The sequence below is a fragment of the Lissotriton helveticus genome, chromosome 5_1, assembly GCF_964261635.1.
Source record: "Lissotriton helveticus chromosome 5_1, aLisHel1.1, whole genome shotgun sequence".
Lineage (NCBI taxonomy): Eukaryota > Metazoa > Chordata > Amphibia > Caudata > Salamandridae > Lissotriton > Lissotriton helveticus.
In genome coordinates, this window is record NC_136065.1 from 88,994,643 (window position 1) to 89,012,176 (window position 17,534).

Below are 17,534 nucleotides of genomic sequence, written 5' to 3' on the forward strand. Positions count from 1 at the left end.
TTCTGGAGCTGCGGGCGATCCGACTTGCACTGAAGGCATTCCTCCCCTCTGTCAGGGGGAGTGTAGTGCAGGTGTTCACGGACAACACCACCGCCATGTGGTACTGCAACAAACCGGGCGGGGAGGGGTCATGGACCCTATGCCGGGAGGCTCTGCGCCTTTGGCAGTGGCTGGAACATCAGGGCGTGACCCTGGTGGTTCAACACCTGGCAGGTTTTCTGAACGCCAGGGCGGACAAACTCAGCCGTCTGTGCATGATGGATCCCGAATGGCGTCTGAACTCGGTCGTGGCGCAAGGTCTCTTTCAGCAGTGGGGAGAGCCTTGGTTAGATCTATTCGCCACAGAAGAGAACGCGCAATGTCATCAATTCTGCGCGTTGGAATTTCCAAGGCGGCACTCGCTCGGAGATGCTTTTCGTCGCGAGTGGAGTTGCGGTCTATTGTACGCCTTTCAGCCTATACCACTTCTGCCCAGAGTGCTGAAAAAGATCAGGCGTGACCGGGCCCAAGTTATCCTTATGGCTCAGGACTGGGCACGAAGATATTGGTATCCAGAGCTACTCAGCATGTCTGTCGATCCCCCGATTCGTCTGCCTCTTCGGGAGGACCTTCTGTCGCAGCAGCAGGGGACGGTTCTCCACCCGAACCTGTCCAGTCTCCACCTACAAGCTTGGAGATTGAGCGGCGACAGTTGAGGCCATTTGACTTGCCTCCTGAAGTCTAATGTCATTCGGGCAGCCAGGCGTCCCTCCACAAAGTCGGTATACGCCTGCAGGTGGAATAGATTTGTGGCATGGTGCACAGCAAAGGCTGTGGATCCACTCTCTGCCCCCCTTTCTGAGGTTCTCCTCTTCCTTCTTTCTCTTGCCCAGCAGGGCTCTGCTCTGGGCACTATGAAGGGCTACCTTTCTGCCCTTTCCGCCTTCTTAAGACTACCTGATCAGCCATCTCTGTTCAAGTCCCCAATTGTAAATAGGTTTTTGAAGGGCATCACACACATGTTTCCTCCTGTTCCTTTCGTGATGCCCCAGTGGGACTTGAACCTTGTCCTTACTTATCTAATGTGCGCTCCCTTTGAGCCGCTCCATAACTGTCCTCTCCGTCTTCTTACTTTGAAGACTGCTTTCCTGGTTGCCATCACCTCTGCCAGGAGAGTGAGTGAGCTCCAGGCTCTTTCTTCCACACCTCCTTTCCTCTCTGTCCATCTGGACAAGGTTGTGTTGCGGACGAGACCCTCTTTCCTGCCCAAGGTTGTCACGGCCTTCCACATCGGGCAGTCTATCACCTTGCCCACCTTCTTTCCACCTCCGCATCCCTCGAAAGAGGAAGAGAGGCTCCACCGTCTGGACCCAAAACGTGCGCTCTCTTACTATCTGGATCGCACATGCCAGTTCCGGGTGGATGACCAACTCTTTGTTGGTTACGTGGGCGCTAAGAAGGGACGGGCGGTGCACAAGCGGACCATCTCTCGGTGGATCATCTTGTGCATCCAGGCGTGTTACTCCTTGGCTAAGAAGGAACCTCCTGTTGGGCTGAGGGATCATTCCACTAGGGCCACGGCGACTACGACTGCCCTGGGCTGAGGAGTGCCCTTGCAGGACATTTGTCAGGCGGCTACGTGAGCCTCGCTGCACACGTTTGCGAAACACTACTGCCTGGACAGCCAAGTCCGGAGGGATGGCTTCTTTGGCCGTTCCGTCCTCCAGGACTTTCTGGTGTGATTATTGGTTCGCAGACCCACCACTGGGGTTGGTATTGCGGGGGTATCTATTCTAAGGTAAGGAATCTATCACTAACGTGTCTCTTTCAGATGCACAAGTTACTACTTGTGTAACGATATATCTGTAAGAGACATTAGTTAGTGATAGATTCCTTACCGACCCACCCGTCCTCCCTGTTCTGCGAACCGATATCTAGGGTTAAGGTCATCCCCTTTCAGGACCCTAGTTTCATGGCACCAGTGTTTGTTCTATCATGGCTCTGCGTATGTGGCGCGGAAAAGCTGTGTATCAGAACGGACGTCAGCGCGCGAGGGCGGCATCTAAGTACTCCGGCGACGTCATTCCGGCACTAACGACGCAGATGATGGACGTGGAGCCGACGCCGACGCCTGCCTGCGCGCAGGGGTATTTTCCGGATCCAGTCTGACGCCTGGGGATATTCTAAGGTAAGGAATTTATCACTAACTAATGTCTCTTACAGATATATCGTTACACAAGTAGTAACTAGTGCTTTAGGTACTCATTTAAAGGTGTTCAACAGTGCAATCACAATATTCCCATAGTACAAAAAGGAAGATCATATTCATTTAAAGTGCAAAGTGCTGAATCCAAATACATACATAAATATTCTTTTTTTTTAAGATCCCAGACACTCCAAGAGTTTTGATAAAGATCATATTAAAGTAAAGTGCAAAGTGATACCCAAGGATAAGTACATACGACTGTGTGCTATTCGTTTATCCCACGTAGAGGATGTTATCCTATGATTCAAACACACTCCAATATTTCTCATACTTTCTCACTGCTCCCGATCTTAGTGCACATTTCTTTTCTAGCTCTTGTATTTTAGATAATTTTACTCTCCATGCGTTGAAAGTAGGTACTTTCTCTGTTCTCCAGAGTTGCAGAATTAAAGATCTTGCTATTAAAGCTGCAATAAATAAGCATTCCTCATGTGAAGAGATGGCAGAAGAGCAGCCCAGTACTGCAATGGATTCATTAAGTGATATTTGGGGGGTCTATTGTAAATCTGAGGTATTTCTCAATCTCCTCCCACAGATTCTGAATTTTTGGGCACTCCCACATAATATGCGTCCAAGTGCCTTTCTCTGCACAACGAAAACACTTGTCTTCTATTTGCGGGTATATTTTATGGAGGAACAATGGTGTTCTATAAATAAACCATTTTGAATAATTTTGCATACATTTAAAATGTGCCCCTTGGAATATAACTGCATTGAATTTATTTAACTTATTCCAGGTTGGTTTAGTAATCTGTAGGTCTTCCCTTTTCCTCCATCTATCCCTAATCTTTTCGTATAATAAAAGAGATTCGTTCTCGTCAAAGATTTGAATCCAGTTACTGACCTTCCGTTGTAAGGGGCAATTAAGGGCTTCACTAATGCTAGCTTTATAACGCAGTTCTTCCATATCTAGCTTTTCCAATCTAGACTTTAATCTAATAAAAGACCACTTTAAAATTATATTAGATTGTTGAAGCCCTGTTCCAACTATTCCCCTTAATAAAATCCTGGATCTTATCATACCCATTTTCTTCCCACAATCGCAATATATTGCTCTCCAAGATACCCATTTCTCCTGTATATATATTCACAAGCCTGGTTGAGTTATTAATTATTAAAATATTGTAGTATTCCAGAAGCTGGGGTTTTTGTTTAAGTAGCCATTGTAAGGTCTTATAACGTACTTTCTTAGGGTACTTGGTCTCTCTTGTAGGGTCGAATATAGTGTTCCCTAAAAATCTTTTTCATTTCATAAAAAAATTATCTACTTCTTGAGCGTCTAAAAAAAAAAAGAATCTAAAACTGTGATGTGCAAATGTCGCATACTAATAACCTCTAATATTCGGGAGAGATAATCCTCCTTCTGCGACCGGATAACTTAAAGTGCGGAGTGCCAATCTTGGTACCTTATTTGCCCATAGGAAAGAGGAGAACATACAGTCTATCTGCTTAAAAAAGGAAGTCTGTATTGCACAGGGAGCTGCACTAAAAAGAAAATTAAAAAGTGGAGGGATAGACATTCGAATTAACGCAACCCGTCCCATTATTGATAACGTGAGCTGGGTCCATCGTACTAACAGAGTTCACCTTTTTCAGCAATGGAATATAATTTAGGGAATAGAGATCTTCTACTTTCTCTGTTACATAAATCCTTAAATATCTCTTTGGGCGGGTGATGATTTCTGTTTTGGTCTTATTGATTTTATGCCTGCCTATTTTTTGAAAGTTTGCAAACACTCTCATAACTTCTGACTGAGTGGCTACCTTTGAGTCCAGAAAGAGAACAATATCGTCTGCATAGAGATTTATATAGGTCATTCCTCTAACCAGAACCGTATGAGCTCTTTTTCCCTAATTGCGATTGCCAATGGTTCAATAAATAGAGTAAATAAAATCGGGGAGAGTGGACAGCCTTGCTTAGTGCCTCTGTTTACTTGGCATGTCCCCACATTTAGTGAATTGATTAAAATTTGCGCCTGGGAATTCATATAAAGTTGCTTTAATTAAAATACAAATTCATTCGGGAAACCAAACCTTTCCAAAATTGCAAAGAGACAATTCCATGAGACAAGATCAAATGTCTTTTCTGCGTCTAAAAACCAGATCTGTGCCTCCACCTTATTAACATTAAAAAAAATCCAAAGCTTCCAGTAAAAAAATTGTATTAGTATAGAGTTGTCTCCCTGCTACAAAACCGCACTAATCTGTCCCAATAAATGATCCTACCATCTTATTCAGTCTATTGGCAAGCAGTTTAATACAAATGTTATAGTCAGTATTTAAAAAAAGGCTTATTGGCCTATAAGAATTCACGTTTTCACTATCTTTATCTTTCTTCAAAATACTGACCACCACTGCATTACGAAAGGATGCTGGGGGGTCCCCCCCTCCCCCTTGTGGTAAGTAATTGGCAAGTGTTAAAAAATCAGGGCAAAGTGTTGTAAAAAATGCTTTAAAAAATTCTGCTGAAATACCATCCACCCCAGTGGCTTTACAGTTGGGCAGGGAGCTGATAACCACATCTAGTTCTTCTTTTGTAAATTCGGCTAGCAACAGCTCTTTATAATTACTTCCTAACGTTGGGATTTGCAATTCCTGTAAAAAGTCGTTGATGGTTTCTAATGCGACCTGGTGAGATGTCTGATATATATATTTATAATGTTTAAGGAACACCTCACCTATTGATGATTAGTCTTCATGCAGAGCTTTAGTTACTTCATCCTGTATGCAATCAACTCTATTACGGACTTTGTTCTCTTTTGTTTGCCTGGCTAGCCATCTCCCCGTATACTCGCTTTCTTCATAACTTCTCTGAAGGTACAACCTACTTGCCATATTCCCTAGTTCATAGTAAAATTCCCTCATTTTTATTTTAGCACGGAGTACTTCTTGCCTAGTGGCTGGGGTCCTATTTCTATAATATTCTTGATTTGCATGGGCCAGCCTAGTTTCTAAAGCTATTCTCTCCTCCCTTTTGGCCTTCTGTTTTGGTATCTCTTTGGAGGTGATTATGCCTCTCGATGTAGCCTTAAAAGCATCCCATACTATGTTAGTTGGGGCAGAACTCTTGTTTATATTAAAAAAGACCCTTATCTCCTTCTCAATTTCTGCACACCATTGCTTCTCTGCTAGATTGAGTTTGTTGAAATACCATCTTCTTGGTACTTCCTAGAATTATTTCCGTCTTAATGAGTGCGGTTATATAAGGGAAAGAAGTCTCTGTGTTTATACGTACATCATGAAAAAAAAAAGTAATAAGTAATTTTTGGTTAGGGTTATGGTAAATAGTTGAAAAGAGTTCCTATGAAAGGGTGGAGGGGAGGCAAACCAGGGGACGCACCAGGATGCAATAAGATGGCATCCAGTAAAAAGAAGGAGAAGGAGGGAAGGACAGTGGGACAATTTGGATTTCCCCTTCTTCCAGGGCAGAAAGGGGTGGTTGGTGGTGGGGGTGAAGCAGTTAGAAAAAGAGAGTTTATAGACAAAGGGAAAGGTTTATTTTTCTTCTAGGACGCATAATGCTGCTATGGAAAGTTGTTTTTTGACGCACTCGGTTTGCTTAACTCAGGCATGGTATATTGGTATAATGTTTGCGCGACTTGCACTTTAAATATTCTCTGCACAACTGATACAACAACTGCGCGATTTGCACATTAGTGCTATTTTGCACAACTACTATAATAGTATTGGCTCAATACTTGCACAATTTGCACAACTGAAATGACTTGTTTTGTAGAACATATATTACCTATCTATTGTAGTTTTAGTATTGTTGTAATATTAGTAGGAAAAATACTTTGCATATTTTTAATTCAATTCAATAAATCTTTATTCAGATCCATTTATCGAATCCATAAAAGCACAGGTCCATTTCATAAATTTACATTACATTTTAAAATCTTTATGATACATACAAAATACGATTTAAGATAAGAAAAAAGGAATGGCATGAGGATTATACACAATAAAGTTATCGTTTGCTTGAGACCATATTTGAGCAATGTGTACTAAGATTCAACTTCATTCATTATGCATGCTAGAGCGGGCCCGTAAAGCTGCCTTCAGAAATGAGCATACTCGAATGACCAAAACATCTTCTTCCAGACTAAGTATTTTGATATAAGCTGTTTTGTGGTCAATAAGCAGGCAAAAATTTGGTGTACATTTGGTAAAAATTAGAAAAGAACAGAAAATGTGCCATGGTTTGTTTGTTTGCTATGAATATCGCATGGGCACATCGTTTGCTCAAGTTTGGTAGTGTACCCTAATGGAAAACAGAGCATTTATTTCATAGTGTCCGCTCTTAACCTAAACAGTAATCGTCTCTCCCAGCGACTAAAATTCCTAAGAAGGTATCCTGATGGTAAAATGGATGAGGTGTTTTCTATCGACATACCTTCCCACTGACTGTTTGGGCAGCTCTTCCGCTTTCCTTAACATGTTATACTTTTTATACAACATCTTTTGTAGTGATTTTTTATTTATGGTACCCCGGTCGCTGGGATTTACAAAGAGGTGCTCAAGGTTTACACTCAATAGGCTTTCGCACACCTCTGAAAGCCATGGAATTTCCAACCCCTTATCACAGCTGAAGCAGTCAGATATTATATTTTGTGTTAGGATAGCTGCAGGGTTCTTCCATACTTTGAGCCAAAAGATAGCGGGCCGGGCTCTAATAAAGTCCTCTATGTATGTTGGATTCAGCTCCCCATGGGAGATATACCAGACAGGAGGAGGCATCGCCATCATCCACAGGAACTCCATCCGCATCACGACCAACACCGACGACAACCTCGCACCCGCCGAACACCTGCACTTCCAGATCCACGTCAACCCCAAGACCACCCTCAGAGGCACCCTCATCTACAGACCCCCGGGACAACGCGCACAATTCAGCGAGGACATCGCCGACTTAGTCAGCCCGCTCGCCCTCCCCTCAACCGACTACATCCTACTCGGAGACCTCAACTTCCACCTGGAGAACAACAACGACCGCAACACCACCACCCTGCTGGACAACCTCGCCAACCTCGGACTCAAGCAACTGGTGACCACCCCCACCCACTACGCCGGACACACACTCGACCCGATCTTCTCTTCCAGCAAGGACATCGCCTTCAGCCACGCCACGGGACTCCAATGGACGGACCACAGCTGCGTCCACTTCAGCTACAGAAGGACCACGCTCCACCATCTCCAGCAACAGGCTCCCCGCAGAAGCTGGAACAAGATCACCGCAGACCAGCTCACTACTTCCCTGAGCAAGAACCCTCCCACCAGCACAACAAACCCCAGCCAAGCGGCCACCAACCTCACGAAATGGATCAGCGACTGCTCAGACGACCTCGCCCCTCTGAAGACCCAGCCGAGCAGACCCGGCAGCAAGAAAGCCCCATGGTTTAATGACGAACTCAAGAGCTCCAAGAAGAACTGCAGAGCACTCGAGAAAACCTGGCGCAGAGACCCAACACCGGACAACATGACTGCCCTCAAGCTCGCCACCCGAAAACACCACCAGCTGATCCGCGCCACCAAGAAAACCGCATTCAAGGAACGACTGGACAACAACGCACACAACTGCAAGGAACTCTTCAACATCGTGAAAGAGCTCTCCAACCCCAACGCCGGAAACAACGACATCACCCCTTCGCAAGACCTCTGCAACTCCCTCGCCTCCTACTTCCACAACAAGATCGCGGACATACACAACAGCTTCAGCACTCAACCAACGCACGCCACGACCGAACCACCGCCCCCCACCGCCACCCTCCGCGCCTGGACCCCGATCAGCACCGAAGACACCATCCGCACGATGAACTCCATCCACTCCGGATCTCCAACAGACCCCTGCCCTCACCACGTCTTCAACAAGGCCGACGCTGTCATCGCACCCCACCTGCGGGACATCATCAACACCTCCTTCGACAGCGCCACCTTCCCGGAGAGCTGGAAGCACGCCGAACTCAGCGCTCTACTCAAGAAACCATCAGCAGACCCTACCGACCTCAAGAACTACCGCCCCATCTCGCTGCTCCCGTTTCCAGCCAAAGTCATCGAGAAGACCGCCAACAAGCAACTGGCCGCCTTCCTCGAGACGAACGGCTCCCTCGACCTCTCGCAGTCTGGCTTCCGGGCCAACCACAGCACCGAGACCGCCCTGATCGCAGCTACAGATGACATCCGAGCCTTGCTCGACAACGGAGAAACAGCGGCCCTCATCCTCCTGGACCTCTCCGCGGCCTTCGACACTGTCTGCCACCGCACCCTAGTACAGCGCCTCAGCAACGTCGGAATCCAGGAGAAGGCACTGGAGTGGATCACCTCCTTCCTCGCCGGAAGGACACAGAGAGTCCGCCTCCCCCCGTTCAGATCGGAAGCCACCGAAGTCATCTGCGGCGTCCCTCAAGGCTCCTCGCTCAGCCCAACTCTCTTCAACGTCTACATGAGCCCCCTCGCAGCCATCGCACGCCAGCACAACCTGAACATCATCTCCTACGCAGACGACACCCAGCTGATCCTCTCCCTCACCAACGACCCCGCCACCGCCCGAGCCAACCTGCACGAAGGGATGACAGACGTAGCCAAATGGATGTTGAACAGCCGCCTGAAACTGAACTCGGACAAGACGGAAGTCCTCATCCTGGGATCCTCACCCTCCGCCTGGGACGACTCCTGGTGGCCCCCCGCCCTGGGCAGCGCACCCAAACCAACTGACCACGCACGCAACCTGGGCTTCATCCTGGACTCCTCCCTCTCCATGACCAGACAAGTCAACGCCGTCTCCTCGTCGTGCTTCAACATCCTGCGAATGCTACGCAAGATCTTCCGATGGATCCCCACCGAAACCAGGAAGACGGTCACCCAGGCCCTCGTCACCAGCCGGCTGGACTATGGCAACTCCCTCTACGCCGGCACCACCGCCAAACTCCAGAAGAGACTCCAGCGGATCCAGAACACCTCAGCACGACTCATCCTGGACATCCCCCGCTGCAGCCACATCTCCGGACACCTGAGAGACCTGCACTGGCTCCCGGTCAACAAGAGAATCACCTTCCGGCTCCTCACCCACGCACACAAAGCCCTACACAACCAAGGACCAGGATACCTCAACAGCCGCCTCAACTTCTACGCTCCCACGCGCCAGCTTCGATCGACCAGCCACGCCCTCGCCGCCGTCCCCCGCATCCGAAGAGCCACCACAGGAGGAAGGGCCTTCTCCTACCTGGCCGCCAAGACTTGGAACTCCCTCCCGACCCACCTCCGCCTGACCCAGGACCACCTCGCCTTCAGGAAGCAGCTCAAGACCTGGCTGTTCGAGCAGTAGCGGACCCCCCCCCCCCCCAGCGCCTTGAGACCCTCCGGGTGAGTAGTGCGCTATACAAATGTTCTGATTGATTGATTGATTTTATAGATACTTAGATGCATTAATCTGGGCTCCTAACAATTTTCTACAAAATCTGTTCTCCTCGGTTTGGATGCCCTTACAATCTGAGTATCCCCAAACCTCAGCCCCATAAGTTGCCACAGAGGATACACTGCAATTTGAAGATTTTAATAATAGGTTGTACTACCTCTGCCTTTCCTTGCTGAGGTAAGGAGAGAACACAATTAATAGCTTGAGCAAATTTACCTCTGCTGTGTGAGACATGAGCGAATACCATGCCCAAATAGGGAAAAGTGCAGGTGCTTTGTAAACGATCATTTCCTATCAGGAAATAATTAATAGGGTGTTTCTTTGGTTCACAGGCCATTATAAAAGATTTATTAAAATTAGTACGGAGATCTAAAGCAGCCATAAAATCCACAAAGCCCTTTATTAAAGTGCGTAGTGCATTTGGAGTGCGGCCCATTAAGACCGCATTGTCTGCGTATAAAAGTGCAGGGAGGGTGCTGCCATTAATCTTAGGGACATCATTTGTAAGTTTTGTCAGGGAGTTGTGCAATTCATTGATGTATAAAATAAACAGCAGTGGGGCTAGTACGCACCCCTGCCTGACGCCCCTGCCAATGATGATGTCCTCAGTCACCTCCCCGCTGTTGCTAATGCGCACCCGTGCCTTTAGATCCCTATGCAAATACGCTAAAAAGTGTACTAAAATTTTGTCCATCCCATATTTTAAAAGTATAGACCATAATTGTGACCTGTTTACAAAATCGAAGGCGGATGTTAAATCCATAAATCCCAAATAAATAGGGGATTTCCGGGCCACGCTATATTTACATATTTTGCACAAGTCGCACTTTAGAGACGCATTTTTTTGCACATAGAGCACAAAGCTGCACTTTAGCTGGTATCAGCTGTAATCTGTGGACAAAAACAAGCAATGACTTCCTGTTTCTTAATACACTATGAATAGGAGTAAGTTGACATTTCTGTCTCTGAATGCTAATGGGTTGAATAACGTAAAAGGTGTGCAATAGAAAGTTGGTTAAAAGGTCACCACCTAGACGTGATCTTTATACAAGAGACACACCACCGGACCCTATCAGATTCTAGTAAAATGTTTAAAAATTGGGCGGGTTTTTATTGTTCATCTGTATCAGGGGTGTGAGTATCTTTATAGGCAAGCACGTTCAATTTCATGCTGAAGCATCACATTCAGATATGAGTGGTAGATGGACATTCTTGCATGGGAAAATAAATCAGACAAATATAATACTTGCTACAATTTACACACCAGTCATAGATGACCCTCTCCCTATTTTACAATTAAAGCAAGCACTGTCAGGCATACCTGGTCAAATAATATGGGGAGGTGATTTTAATTTCTTACAAAATCCCACGGTTGACTCAACAAAAAAAGACCGAAGACAAAATAATAAACCACAAGTCGCTATCACTTTGCGGGGTTGTAAGAAAGATCTAGATATACTTGACAATTGGCGTTTTAAAAACCAGTTTAAACGTGAATACTCTTGTCATTCCCCAAAATATGATTCATCATCTAGGCTGGACTTCTTTTTAACTTCACACAATTTCAAAATCAGTAAATACGAGCATTTAGAAAATGAAACCCATGTTTGTAGCAGGTCCAGCTAGGCGGGTTCCAAAGGTTGTTGTGTTTGAAAAGACCCTCGAGAGTGTGAATGAGATACAAAATGAAGCCACAATAGAGGAACTAGCAAAATGGCAGGGGAGTACAGCACAGTTGGATGAAGATGGGTGTTGGATTGATAAATCGGGAAAACAGAAATGAATGTTGCCCAATGCATATGTTCTTCCCGTGGTTACTATGGCACATGGCCCAGCTCATATTAGTGCAAAAGTAATTTGTAAATTGTTAGCCTGTGTGTGTCATAATGTCAACATCTCGAAAACTGCCGCCCATTTAGTGAAATATTGCATTTATGATGCATAATCCAGTTAAGGGTACCCCTACAACACCTGCTAATTTTGCACCACTAACAATTCCTTTTGCATTCTTCCAAATGGATTATATTGAATTGGAGAGATGCAATCATTTAAAGCAGTGTTGCCCAAATTGTGGTCCGCGGACCCCCAGGGGTCAGTGGCACTTTCCCAGGGGGTCTTCAGGCAGTAATTTTAAAAACACAAAAAAGTTCCTTTTAGAATTAGCAGTTTTCCAGCTACAATAAAACGTCAGTGATTAATGTACCTGCTGGAGAGAGATGAGTGTTTTGTCAAGTGGCAGCTTTGACTTATCTAATGTAGCACAGAGGGTTAATATGCCTACTGCAAACAACGTGTACCATGCATTTTAAAAAACAGTTATTTATGTGCATAGGTTATTGGGTTACTGCTTTTGTCAGAGATTCTTTTGTTACTGTACAGTTCATAAGTGACAATCTTAATCTAGCACAGTGACCTATATACTGTCATCAGAGAGCTTTTTGCAAACTGCATGGTACAAGTTAGAAACATATGTTTTTTTCCAAGTCTTTCATTATCCTGATGCTGCTAAAAAGGTTTATTTGGGTGGAAATACATTTTTATTGTTAAAGTCAATGCTAACCACTGTGTTATGTTCGGATTCCTGAGTTTGTGCTTCTCCAGACCAAGCACTCTTAAAAATTGCCTATCAGTATGAATGACATGTGAATCCTACACCTTGTAGTCGCCTTTGCCTTATGTAATCATTGTCTCTATGGGGCAGATTTACAAGGAAAGTGACTCAGTGTGTGCCGCAAGCCATTTGACTGTGCCGCACTGAGTCCCTTTCAAAGCACAGGGATGCGAAACACTTACAACAAGACGTCCTATCTCTGTGCTTGCCCCTGCACTGGCGCACAAACTGCTGCCATGCGCATGCACAGGCACATTTGCACCATGGTGCAAGGATGCCTGCGTTGTGGGGAGATTGGTTATATGCAGGAAGGGTTCAAAAATTGCGTTTTTCAATTTCTAAGTGTGCTGCATTAGCACACATAGAGCTTGCAAAACGTCATTGTTTTACTGATTGTTTATGTGCAGGAAGGGAGACTTTCCTGTACAAAAATAATCACCAGAGGTGATATCCTCTTTCTATGCGTGTTGCATTCTGCAGAAAGAGGAAAAAACGAGGAGAAATTAATACTTTTCTCCTCGTTGCGCTTCCCTACGCCTCCCCTGGGGAGGCATAGCATTAAGACACATTTCCAGATTTATGATTTCTAGTAAATCTGGAAATGTGACTGGTTTCATGGGTGTTGCGTGGGAAACCCCACAGCAACACCCATGGAACGCCCTTTCACACAAAGTGCTGTGTGCTAATGGGTCATATTTACAAGACCAGGAAAAGTCTCGCAGGGTGGCTTTTCCTGCCTTGGAAATATGGGGCACTAAAATGCGCCACTGGTGCGTCACTTTTTGTGACACACCCGTGGCGCAGGGGCTTGTAAATCTGCCCCCTATATGTGTGTGATGTAAAGTGCTCTGACATCCTTCAATGGTATGAGAGATGCTATAAAACAAACGAAATACATGTTACAGAGGGGCTATGGAGAGATGAGAGGCACTGTTGGAGGGTGACAATAAGAGAATCATTGAAGAACCCCAACAAAGATTGTCGGATCCTGGAGCATAGTAAGGCCATCATTTACTATTCTTTAAAAGCTGATACGATTCAATATATAATGATAAATTTATTGTAGAATGCACCATTGTTTCCTAAATTTTCTTGGGGGTAGAGCCTCCCAAAGCTCCCTCTGTAGTGGTCAGGCTCACTTGGTGCACTTGGTGTGCACTGTACGGGGACTGGTCTGAAAACATTTGCCAGTGCTGCTTTGGGTTTCCAGTCTGGCCCTGGTAGGAGCCTCGTACTGTGAAATAAAACCAACCATTTTAAAGTTAGTCACGGAGATACAGCACTAACCTTCCTGTTTTTTGCAAATTCTTTCAATATAAAATACTAAAATACTTAGTAATTTGAGTAATTGTTTTGTGTGCACACGTGTGTTTATTGTTATTGAATTACTATTTTAATGTTTGAAATGTAAATCATACAAATTGCTTGGGGTTCCCCGGCTTCCAGTGGTGACACAATGGGGGTCCTCAGGAGTCAAAAGTTTGGGAACCACTGATTTAAAGTATGTTTTGGTAGTTATATGTGCATTTAGTAAAAGGGTTGAGGCCTACCCCAGGAAAGACCATTTAGCCATTACAAAGGAAAAGGTGCTCCTTAAAGAATTCTTCCCTCGTTTTGGTTTGCCCAGAGTTATCTAGAGTGATAACGGAAGTCATTTTAATGCAAAGGTGATTAAATTGCTTTGTGAAGGGTTGCACGTTCAACAGAAATTTCATGTGCAAATCATTCACAGTCAGCGGGATTGGTTGAGAAGTACAATGGTGCTCTCAAGCTGAAATTAGCAAAAATACAGGAGAAAACTGTGTTGAAATGTCCAGATGCTATTTTGTCTACAAGGACAACAGCTCATTCTAGAACAGGATTGTCACCTTATAAGGTTTGGACACCCGGCAAATGTCTGGGGCGTCAAGAGTTCTTGGATATTGAATATCCTGTGCTGCTGGGTTATCTTGGCTAGTTATCCGAAAGTTTACATTATTCATCAACAGGTGCGGGAATCCCTACCTACTATACTAGAAGGACCCGGACACAATATTCAGCCTGGTGACTTTGTTTTGCTCTGGAACTTCCAGTACAAGAAGAGTTTAGAACCACACTGGGAGGGCCCAAAACAGGTACTGTTGGTGACACGGACGGCTGGTAAGGTCGCTGGTCAGAAGAACTGGGTAAATGCCACCCACAGTTGGCGGGTTCCCTTACCACTGTCATACGACCAATGGGTGAAGGACGGCGTGGGTGATTAATTCAGAGTGCGAACAGACGCCCAGGTTTATTCCCTTTAGCGACGCTCAGTTGACTTGGACGCAAGCGAAAGAGAAGAATGTTTGTTGATCATACAGTGCCTGAGGCCACTAGGTACAATTTGCGCCCTTGGTTGAGGGAAACTGAATCAAAGAAGAAGAAAGATTAGGGATGGACTGCACAAGATAGGTAGTAATGAGTTCAGTACCAATGAAATAAAATAGTAGTGGAGTTGTTTGCCTTTATCTTGCCCTTATTGTTAGGACTTTAGTCAGGAGAACTGGAAGTATACCTTGTGAGTATAGCACCGTTATCGATGTGGGATGGATTAAAAGAGCTTAGAAGAGAGCAAGCTCAATCGCCAGTGCTAAAGAGTGCCAACTTTTTGATGAACAATAGGAGCCTGTACCAGTAAGGCTATGACAGACACTGGGAACGTATATATTCTGTTGCATTTTTGCCCCTTTGTAGTTCATTATGCATCCCTTTGGTAGAAAGGTTGCTGAGGGGGAGCAAGCAGTAATTCCTATTGCACAGCATATTATGATGTGGACCCGGAAAAGAAAAAAGATTTGTGTTGCTCTTGTGGTTCTATTGATAATAATACGGTGTGGGGTATCATGGGTTTTGGAAAATGATCCAAATGTACTGTTACATAATTCGGGTAATGTTATTTCCCCGAAAAGAAACAAGAGAGCTGCCTCGAGCAATATATTCATGGAGACACATAAGAAGTTTTTGGGTGAAGGTACAGCTTGTTACCCAACTGAATCTGTCACTAGTCTGGACTGCTTATCCATGGCCACTTGTAAATTATACATACACTCGACCACCTGACTTTGTAGAAGTTAAAGGAGTTTTTGGTTCTGGGTATTCAGGGCCATGCCTATATTATAGAAAACCAGCAGGAGGTTACCCTGATTGTGATAAAAATAATAGTGATCATTTCTATATGTACAAACAGAATATAACATTGGTGTGTTGGCATTATAAGGAATTGACAGTTCCTCGGGAAGCTGGTTAATACGCTGCTTGCTGTCCTATTACCAACAGTCCTGACACTTCATTGTACATCAATTGCTCAGGGATGATATTGTATAAAGAGACGTTCTCTTTAGTGAATCCAGAAGATCCTAGTACTTTTGGAATGAATTCCCAGTACTCTGCAGTGGATTATGATAGGCCAGTTTATGCACACGCCGGGTTTTTCTTTTTGTCTAATGGGACTTATTCCAATGAGCATAACTGCACGAAAGATGTGGCTCTTGGAATGGTACTGCCTTTGGGTGTACCCTCTAAATTTGCAAAGCCTAAAGTTAGATGGGTCAAAAGAACGCTTACCAAAGAGTTTTGCGAGGGGGTGACAGATATAGAAGTCAACAATTACAGCAATGGTAGAACTTTTGGGTACATTCTTTCTTCTATTTTCACATTGGGTGGTACTTCCATGGCTAGAGGTGAGGCCAGGGAAAATTTTGGATGAAAGTTACAAATTTTATCCAATACTACCATATAGCAGCCTTATGTAACATCATCCACTCAGACAGTATGCGGATATATTCAGAACAGACTAAATATGCAGTGGATTTTATTTTGGCTAAGAGTGGCGGTGTATGCACGGTAGTCGGCAACCAGTATGTGGTCAGGATAACAAACTTGAAAAAGAATATCACCCAGCATATTTTGGATATTCTTGACAATGTCAAGGGAATGGAAAGTGGAAATTGGTGTTAATCTCTCTTTGGGAGCTGGGGCTGGATTTTTGAAAAATTGATTTATTTTTGTTGTGATATTGATACTTTGCTGTGTTCTTATTCCGTGTCTTCATCTCTGCTTCTCTTATTGTTCCACACTTCTCACCCCAAAATGAAAAATATCAATTCATGACACTAATGCTGCCATAATGGTCCAGAAAGAGATAAATGATATGATGAATATTGACGAGGGGATTTTTGAGACTTCATCCCTCCTTACTGTTTCGGTTTCTGATGTTGAGGATATGGAATGATCCTAGTTGTTTTTCTTTGCATATTATTTACATTATTGATTGTAATTCCTCATGCTATTAGAAAATGTTTAACTTATGCTAAAAGGAGGGTTTGTTAGAATAGAACTGTTTACGTTTAGGCAGTGATTTGTGTAAGTTAACATGAGCCGCACCATTTTCTTTTTAGCTGCCATTTTAGGCTGTTCAAAACCCACAGTTTTTTTTACAAGGAAAGGGCCCCCATTAGGTTGTTTTGGTAATGAGCACACTATTCTCGTTAGCACATAACTTTCTCAGAAGATAGAGGCCCTCTCCCCCTTGTCTGGTAGCAGGCTCCGGAAGGAGCAACCTTGAACTTCGCTACTTTGTTTAAGATACGAGTTTGGAGATATTTTTTTCTGTATTTCACAGTTCAATTGCTTGGAAAATTCCACTGTGGGTGTGTTTTTGCCCGGTTATGAAATATACATAATGTATCTTTATGCTTATTGATTTCAGTTCCCTCTGTAGCACTCCTAGGGACTGGACAGATGGGGCTCCACTCTGAGTGTATACAAATAAACAATTATTGATTGGTATTCTCTACTGTCTGACTGACTCTTCATTTAGTATAAGAAGGCAGAGAGGGGGTCTTAGTGACCCGAAGCGGATCATTTCCTTCACACTCCCCACAGACAGGACAACCCAGAAAGGGCTAGTACTGAATCGGCATATCACTTGATGTATGTGCAGCTGGTGCTGGACGTGTAGGTGCCATCCACTGCAACCACAATTCTGAATCAACTCCTCCCCAGGGTTTCTTTTTATTAATGCTCTAAAGTGCCCTGAATTCCTGTGTCTCTATTGCATGCAGAGACCCTCAAATTCAACTGTGCCCACCGAATGACATCAATGTACTTGAGGAGATCAGCACCTCTCTCACAGTAAGGCTTGCAGTATACACTAGTATAGATTAAAAACACTGATGTCCAGGTCTCAATATTCACCAGAACCCTAGGATGCCTGGCAGGTCCCAGTCCTCTTCCTCCGATCCCTC